At 35.2% G+C, this 10,008-nt stretch overlaps 1 pseudogene; it reads right to left on the reverse strand.

The window, feature by feature from the left end:
* Positions 1-525: 525 nt before the first annotated feature.
* LOC138167836 (olfactory receptor 6C1-like) lies at positions 526-1,479 on the reverse strand (annotated as a pseudogene).
* Between the last annotated feature and the right edge of the window lie 8,529 nt (positions 1,480-10,008).

Genomic DNA, 10,008 nt, shown 5'->3' on the forward strand with positions numbered 1-10,008 from the left:
ATTTTATGTTCTATGATTCTAGGTCCTATGAAAGCAGAAAGTATTTGATTAAGGTCTTCATAACGGTGAGGTTTATCAATAGTAAGGTATAAAGCAATGATTCATTTTTGGGGAGTAGATAGCAAAAGAAGGATGTTTTTTTTTTAGATAGAGACATGTTGTGAAATAGATTATTGGAAGGAATACCCACTTCTAAAAATTAATCAACCAATAAGAATTTAAATATATCTTTAAAAAATAATCTACCCACTTTACATGAGGCACTGTGCTATGTAAAAAGAATATAAAGACAGGAAATTAAATAGTCCCTATCCTAAAGGAGCTTATATTCTGTTGAAAAAGACAACACATACATATATAAATGTATACAAATTAAATACAAGCAAATTTGGTGCATGAATTTGATCTGCAAATTTTAAAAAATGTCTTGAAGTATCAGAAAGAAAAATATACAGAGATAGGAATGAGGTGATACAACCGTGGGGCACACTGTCAGAAATCTTTACTTCTAATAGCATCTTTTTATTCAGGTTGACAAATCTTTTCCTTTGTTTGAAGAAAATACAATCTTCCGTATCATATTCATGAAGGCTTGTTTCACTTGCTGATTCCTTAGACTATAAATGAATGGATTCAACATTGGGGCTACTGATGTATTCAGCACAGCAACACCCTTGCTCAAAGAGACTCTGTCCTTTGCTGAGGGTTTGAGGTACATGAAGATGCAGCTGCCATAAGAAATGGAGATGACAATCATGTGGGAAGAACAGGTGGAAAAGGCCTTTTTCCTCTGACTGACAGAGGGGATCCTCAGAATTGTCCGGATGATATATGTGTAGGACAGAATTACTAATGCCAGTGTAAACATAAGAGTCACCACAGCCCAGGAAAAGCCCATTGTTTCTAAGAATTGTGTATCTGTACAGGACAGTTGTAAGAGGGGAGAATAGTCACAAATGAAATGGTCAATGATATTAGCACAATAGTCAAGCTTCTGCATCAGAATGACTACTATGAAGATGATAATAAATGAAACCATCCAAGAGCAAAACACAAGCAGTGTGCAGACTCTGCCACTCATGATGGTTGTGTAACGTAGGGGTTTGCAAATGGCAACATAGCGGTCATAGGACATGGCAGCTAGAAGGTAAAACTCAGTTACTCCCAAGAGAATGACGAAAAAAACTGAGCCATACAGCTATTGTAGGAAATGGTCTTGTCCTCAGTAATGATGGTGCCCAAGAATCTGGGAACACTAGCAGTTGTAAAGGAAATTTCTAAGAAGGAGAAATTTCGGAGGAAGAAATACATTGGGGTCTGGAGGTGAGAATCCAGCAGGGTGAGGATGATGATAGTCACATTCCCCACAATGCTGAGGATGTAGGCCAGTAAGAGAAAGAAGAAAATGACCATTTGAAGGTCTGAGTCATCTGACAAGCCCAGGAGGATGAACTTTGTCACCTGTGTGTGATTTTTCATATTTGTTTTCTCTCTTCTTTAGTAGACCTGCAATAAAAATAAAAGGGAAGATAACAAAAAAAAGAAAGAAACAGAAAATTTATGTATGGGCTACACTTGAAATGGAAGAGAAATGAAGTATTAGAATTAATTCATTCAATTATTGAAACATTTTTAAAGATGCTGTTATGTTACTATAGTAGGTATAATGGGGGTCACAAAGATAAATATGATACAGTTGATGTTTTAAGTATCTTCCCAACTGGGTTAAGATTATATATATATATCTTATATATAATATATATAAGATATATATATATATACACCCAAATAAAATACAAGACTGATTGCAGTTAAGTTCCATATGCCTCCAAATAAAATAAGAACTTTTTTCTCCTTAGTCTATCATTTAAGGGTCATCTGTGATTATGCCCCCCCAATCTCCTCTTTTTATATTAAAAATATAAATATTATTCTCTTTTAGGCTTATCTTATAATACCATCTTTTGTACATGGTACCCTGCAGTCAAGACAAAGCAACTTGACATGTACTTCAGCATATGCTTCAAATTTTATACTTTGCTCAGAGTCTTCCTTCCTTATGCATGAAATATCCCATTCCCCTCCCCCACCTCCATCCCAACCTATTCCATGATGCTTAATTTAAGTCAGCTTCAGTTTGCCTATCTCTAATAGGGAGGTCATCATAGTCCTCTAGTAAGTAATAAACTTCACTGCCTGCAACCTAACAGCACATTGTGCTTCTTTGATTCTTTTACCATATATCACCACGAATTTTCCAGTTTTGTATGTGCCATATACATTTACTAAATGGTAACCATGAGGTTAAGGACATGCTCTCCTGTCATTCACACTTAATCTCCTGTCATTATTACCTATCCTATATTTCTAGGGAGGATAGGTGATAAGAAAAGAAAAAGATTGCTAATAGTTTATGTTGAAATATTTTATGAAAGGAATTAAATGTTTGCCAGTGTGGGTTATTAGATAATAGAACTTAAAGTTGGGAAGGTCCTTATGGATCATATGATCCACTCTTCATTTTACATATGAGGAAACTGAGCAGAGAGGTGAAGGAATTTGTCCAAAGACATCAGGATAATAAAGAGCAGATCGGAGTACAAACAGTTGTTTTATATCCAAATCTAATGTTGTTTGTACTATAACACACCCCTTCTGTAGCTTGTTCTGGTATCAATCAGTTTGTCCACCAATCTATCATCAGTCTGTCTGTCTCTCTGACACATTCTATATCTCTGTCTCTCACACACATACGCACTCACACACACACACACACACACACACTTTCTATCAGTCATCTATCAATAGGCAATTTTATGTGCTTACTCTGTGTCAGGCACTTTGGTTAGTACTCAGGATACAAAAAAAGTTTAAAAAACAACAAAAACCACAGGTTTTGCACTCAAGGGGCTCACATTTCAATGATGGTGATAATATGGAAACAATACTGGAACATTGCTAACACCCCCTCCCCCTTCCTTCTGCCACCTTATGTCTGGCTCATATACCTAAGCATTCCCTTATTCTGCACTTTCAACCTCAGTCACTGTTGCTTATTTCTTTCCCTAAAGTTGGTGTCTCTACTTTATTTTTTCTCACTGTCTCACCGTAGATACTTACTAGCTGTGTGACCTTAGATAAGACACTTAATCTCAGTTTCCTCAATTGTAAAATTATGCTTATGATATTATCTACCTTGTAGGATTGTTATGAGTCTCAAATGAGAAATTACTTGTAAAAATTGCTTACCATAGTGTCTGACACATAGTAAACATTATATCCTAGTTTATTCCTTTCCCTTCTTTATCTTGTGTGTATCTTTATCAAGCCTAGTATACCTGGCCAGCAATATCATACATGCTCTATTTAAGCTTGAATGTTCCTCATGTTTAAAGGCTTACAGTTTTATTAAATATTATTTTCTACTTTATCAGAGATATTAGTACTTTGGTAATGATAAATCACTACATACATATCTACAGGTATTCCTCAAATACCTTAACTTGCTAGTTCCTCAGTCATCTTAAATCCCATGGTCTTCTCTTCTATCTTGGTCATACACAGGGATAGTCATATCCTGGGTCTTATCAGTAGCTCAGTTTCATGACTTTCACTAGCCCCGCTCATCAGCAGGCAAGAAGAAATGTGGGGCAAAGGCTCAAGAAATATGAGAGTAAAAGACAGGATGGAATTGAATTCGTTATCTATAGCATTGAGATTATAAACAGATGGCATTATTCTGAATGCTCACCTATCCTGATGAAATCAACTGACTTCCTCTGTTTCTTGGAACTTCACTGATTCTATTTCATTGTTTTTTTTTCTGATTCTCTTAACCATGCTTCATACTATGCTTTATGGGAATCTTTTATAGCTTCCACACTTATTTTAGATTCCCTTCCCTATCATTTATCATAGTCTAATCAAGACTCACTTCTATGATATTTCTTTAGAAAATATCAGGAAAAAAAATGGAGACCAAAGAAGTCTTCAAGATTCTGTGGCTATTACTTCCTCTCATTTCCTTCCTTTTCTTTCATGAAATCCCCAGTGTTTAATTTCCATTCAATAAATAATAATTAAGTATATATTGTGATCACTGGGAGAATGATATAGATGTATATACTTACTATTTCAATGTTGAGGGCAGTGATTTACTTCTGTATTTTGGACAGTAATTTCAGGTTAATAATAGGAAGAACTGTTTTACAAATTTTATCCATTATTATTAATCTGATAGAAAGACAAGTTCCCAGGGGATTCTAGTGAAATTTTATATAATTTTTTCTAGGTTGTTTCATAACATTCTTCATTATTACTTCAGAGGTCATCTTTTCCTCATTCCTCTGAGAAATTGTCTTTCTCTTTCCTCCTTTCAAGATGGGGATTTCAAGCTTCAAGTTCATTTTCATTCTATGAATTCAGTTAAGGGATTCTAGAATTTAAAACTGAAGCAAAACTTTGAGATTATTTTGTCCATTTTCCTCATTTCAACCATTGAGAAACAGATATAGAGAAGGGAAGTCACTTGTCCTGTGTCGTATGGCTTCTAAATGCCAAAGACAGAACTTAACGGCAGGCTCTCTTATTCTCATTCCACATTATCTTACTTTCTAAGGAAAATAAAGCAATGATCTTGTCATGTTCAATGAGCTTTTATGGAAGATTTTTTAATTCATAGTTGAAAGCAACATGTTATAGTGGAAAGAATGCTATATTTGACTTTCACCTAAAACTTGGCTTTGTTACTGAACATCTGTTTGACCTTAGGAAAGTCACTTAACCTCTTTTGTTCTTCAGTTTTCTCACCTAAACAATTAAGAGGATTGAACCTGATGACCTCTAATGTTTTTCCAGCTCAAAATCTATAATACCATGGATTAGAGGACAAAGAAAAACAATTTTAACACTATTCCCACATATGACAGAACTAATAAATTTTCAGTTGAGAATAAAATGACAAATTAGAGATCATATTTCATTTTTATTGTGTTATTTCCACAAACAGAATTCCTTTTGTGAGGACATGTAAATATGTGTGATCATGTTTAAGAAGGAACACACACACACACACACATGCACACAGATACATACAGAGAGTTTTGACAAAATAACAAGGTAAAGAAGATTTAAAAGATATTGAAAAAACAAAGATACTTACTATTTAGACAATCCTTGATAGGTTGCTGCTGAAAATTTATCCAAAATATCTTACATAGTTTGCCTAAAACCTGGGAAGTAATGAATTCATGCTGACAGCGTGTCCAGGCTTGCCCACTACCTCTCACACAATTGCATTCTTTCTCAGACCCTCTCTGAAATTCCTGTTCATTGTCAGCCAAAGGGACATGTCTGGAACGATTTTCTACCTAGTGATTCAAATATGACCTTGTCTTTTAGATATGGAGACATTCTACTGATTTTAGGTCTGAGAAATCTCTTCACTCAACTCTACACAAAATGTAAGATTCTTCAGAACTCTCAATGCTGATCCAGCCTTTCTAGAAATACAGAAGATGTCTTTTCTACTGTGATTGAAACCTACTCAGAAGAATAAATTCACTGCATGTGGCCAAGGTGTCACATGTCATGGAGAGGCAGATTCAGAAGGCACTAAGGAATATAAAACCCACTCCACTTTAGCACAAGTTTGAAATAGATGCTTAGGGGACAGTGCCCAAAGAGACCAAAATAAAATTCTCGGCAAGCTAAATACCTAAGGAAAGATAAAGGAGTGGCCAAATGGGAATCTCTGTTATTACTAAAACTATCCAACTGATTAATTATCTAATTGTATGTGATGACATCCCTGTCCAGAATTCTTTGGAGCTACTTTCAGGGCAAGTCCTATCGGTCCTTTTCCCCAAGAATATGCAATTCACTAGAATTTACAAGAATCCAATTTCCTGCTTCTTATAGTGCTCATTTCCTGTAAAAACTGCTCTCTACTATCAAACAAAAAGACTAACTCCAGTTCCTAAGGGAAATTCCATAAATCCTTCCCCATAAAAGAGAACAAGTAGTATATTTTGATCTGCATTCAGACTTCATAGTTCTTTCTCTAGATGTGGATGGCATTTTCCATCATAAGTCTTTCGGAATTGTTTTAGGTCTTTCCATTGCTGAGAAGAGCTAAATGTATCAAGGTCAGTCATTGCACACTGCAGCTGTTACTGTGTACAGTGTTCTCTGGGTTCTTCTCACTTCACTCAGCATCAGTTCATATAAGTCTTTCCAGGTTTTTCTGAAGTCCACCTGCTCATCATCTCTTATAGTATTCCATTACATTCATATACTACAGCTTGTTCAAGCATTCCCCAATTGATGGACATACCCTCAATTTCTACTTCTTGGCCACCACAAAATGAGCTGCTATAAATATTTATTTTTTTTTTTACATATTGGTCCTTTTCCAATTTTTATGATCTCTTTGCGATATAGCCCTAGAAGTGCTATTGCTGGGTCAAAGGGTATGCCCATCTTTATAACCCTTTGAATATAGTGCCAAATTACCCTCCAGAATGGTTGTATCAGTTAACAACTCTACCAACAATGAATTAGTGTTGTTATTTTCCCACATCTCTAACATTTATCATTTTCCTGTTTTGTCGTGTTAGTCAATCTTTTAGGTGTGATGTGGTACCTAAGAGATGTTTTGATTTGCATTTTTATAATAAGTAGTTATTTAGAGTATTTTTATATGACTATAGATAGCTTTAATTTCTTCCTCTGAAAACTACCTGTTCACATTTTAGAAATGAGGCCTTTATCAGAGATGCTGATTGTAAAAATTCTTTCCCAGTTTTCTTCTTTCCTTCTAATCTTGTTTTCATTGGCATAGTTTGTGCAAAAACTTTTCAATTTAATGCCATCAAAATTATCCATTTTGCATTTCAAATTGTTCTCTATTTCATGTTTGGTCTAAATAATAACTTTTCAAACCCTCATTCTTTCCCCTATAAGGGTTTTCCTGAAATCCCTCTTTCATGATTCTTTTTCTACTGTTGCACTAATGTTATTGACCTGCTTTGTACATAGTGCCATGGATTACCATACAAGTGTTGAGCTATTTGAATTGGAATCCTCCTAACCTCTGTCCTGGATCCTTTTATCCCTCTCTTCTGTCTCTCTATCTCTCTTGATCTCTGTCTCTTCTCTGTCTCTCTCTGCCTCTATCTTCTCTCTGTCTCTGTCTCTCTGTATGTCCCTGTCTCTGTCTCTCTCTTTACATGTGTGTATAAATCCCAAATTGCATGTTAAAATAATTTTAATTTCTTTATTGTTGTGAATTCCAAACACTATGCCTCTCTCCACTACACCTCCCTGAGAGAGTAAGCAATCAGATATGTTATATATATGCAATCACATAAAACATTTCTTCACGTTTTTAATTGTTTTATTACAAAGTTAACAAACACCAAAAAAGAAAAAAAATACGAAGTTAATAAAATAAGACAAAAAAAAGTGGATTGCACATGAAACTGTAAAACTTTATTACATGAAATATGTTTTTTTAATTTTTGCTTTCCTTTTTATTTGCATTTCCTTTTTGCTTTACTTCTTTTCTGGAAAACATAATAATAATAATTCAATGACTATATCTGCTTTCTTTTCTTTTTTGGAAACTTTGTCCATAGTTATTATTCAACAAATTTTCAATTCACTCTCTGTTACCTCTTCCCTCTAACTGACAGTATTGCACTCCTTCAAAAGCTTTCCTTAATCCTGTGCTCATAGCCTTTCAGGTAACTCCATTTTCTATCAGTGGCTCTGCTTGGCTCTGATTGCATGGGACTATTCCATCCTACCCATTCCCCCCCGAGATACTCACTCATGTTTGATGCCCTCAGTTTTCAGCTGCTTTTTGTGTGTTGTTTTCTTCTATTAAATTCTAATATCCTTGAGGACATTAACTGTTTCTTTTTCTTATTTATATTCCCTGAAGTTATCACAGTCCATGGCAAGGTGAGTAATAAATGTTCCTTGAATTACATTGATAGTCTTTTCTCCTACCATTTAAAAATTGAGAATAAAATGAAAAGGAAAAGCAAAACCTATTTGTAACAAATAGTCAAGGTCAAGTAAAATAAATTGAAACATTGGCCATGTCTGAAAAAACGTCTCATTTTCCCCCTTGAGTTTCATTGATCTTCTGGAATCATAATAGTTGCTTACATAGAACATTTCTCTAGTCCTCATTTCTCTGTTCACTTTTAGTCTTATTCAAGAACAATGATTCAACATCAATGGATCTTTTAAAAGGAAGTGTTTCAGTTTCTTGCTGTTTCTTCTTCTAAAATTCCAAGTGGCATGAAATAACTTTGGAATGTCCTATAAAAAAAGAGTGAAAGTCCATAGACTTCTTTAGCACTGAAAGCCTGATACTGCGTGCATGGGTACAGAACAGAGGGGTCCCTAATGGAGAATGGGATTTGCTGTGCTCCAGGGCCCATGGACTCACTGACAGTTTAAATAAATGGACAATTTATTGTTTTCCACTATTTGCTTTATCTATTAAAACTACTGAGATATTTCTTCATGCCCACCCCAAATTACTATTTCATAAATCACATCCATCTTAGCAAAAATAGACTAATCATTTGTAACACTTATTACTCTAATATATATATATATATATATATATATGAATTTTGTATGGAAAAGTAAATTAATTGAATTTATTCTGACATAAATCATAACTTTTTAAATATTTGAAAGATGTTTGGTATCCTCCTTTTTCTTAATTTTTTAAAATATAATTTGTCACTGAGTTCAAAAGATTTCAATATATATTCTCTCATTCATCATGAAATCACATTTTTATGACATGAGATATTAAGCATACTTTGACAAACAGGTTTTTGCTGCTTCTGCTGTTTCAGGATTAGTTTTGGGGTGCTATTTTATGGTTGTTTGGAGGTGAATATGGGACAGTTATAGTAACTTACTGCATACCACACCATCTTGGTTCCCGGAGATTCTGCTACTATGTTCTCCCTTGTGAAAGCTACTTATGAGTTTCCCATCTCTAAGTGGGCACCCTGTAACCCTTCTCTTTCAACTTCCCACTTCTCTGCTCTCCTAGAGGCTGTGTTAAAGTGTCACTACATTTAAGACTGTCTGCTGGGGCAGCTAAGTGTCACAGTGAGTAAGAGCACTGGCCCCGGAGTCAGGAGGACCCAGGATCGGTTCCGTACTCAGATACTTAACAAAGTTGAACTATTAACATTCCTGCATGGAAAAACAATAATTATAACTTATGAAAATTTTCTCAGTAGCTGAAGGGAATACAAATATATATATATATATATGGGCATGTAAATACATATGTGAATGTGTGTATATATGTTTACAGGTATGCATAGACAGAGGGCACAGGACAAATTTAATGGGAAGAGATGATACTTGAAAGGTGAAATTAAGAGGTGAGAGAGGAATATAATGAGAGGAGATGGGGAGAGACAGAATGGGGTAAACTATCTCATATAGAAGAGGCAAGGGAAAATGGTTACAATGGAGGGGAATAATAGGAAGGCAAAAGGGAAGGGATCAACCTTATTCCCATTGAATTTGGCTTGAGGAGGGAATGAAATACACAATAAATAGCGTATCTCACCCTCCAGGAGAGTAGTGGGGGAGAAGGGGATGAGAGGGGGGATGAGGAAGGAAGGGCAGGCAGGGGGGGAGGGAAGTTGGGAGCACCCACTTTTGAAAAGGGATGGGATCAAAGTAGAGAATAAAACAAGTGGGAGGTGGGATAGGAGGGAGGGAAATATAGTCAGCCTTTTACAATATATCTACTATGTTAGTGTTTTGCATTAGCCACACATGTACAACCTATACTGAACTGCTTATCTTCCCAGTAAGGGTGGGTGACAAGGGAGGAAGGGAATGAATCTGAAATTCAAGGTTTTAAAATCAATTTATATATATATATATATATATATATATATATATATATATATAGAGAGAGAGAGAGAGAGAGAGAGAGAGAGAGAGAGAGAGAGA

Source organism: Petaurus breviceps, unplaced genomic scaffold (assembly GCF_028583685.1).
Source record: "Petaurus breviceps papuanus isolate PSGF00001 unplaced genomic scaffold, PetGlider_PUasm1.0 313, whole genome shotgun sequence".
Taxonomy (NCBI): Eukaryota; Metazoa; Chordata; class Mammalia; order Diprotodontia; family Petauridae; genus Petaurus; species Petaurus breviceps.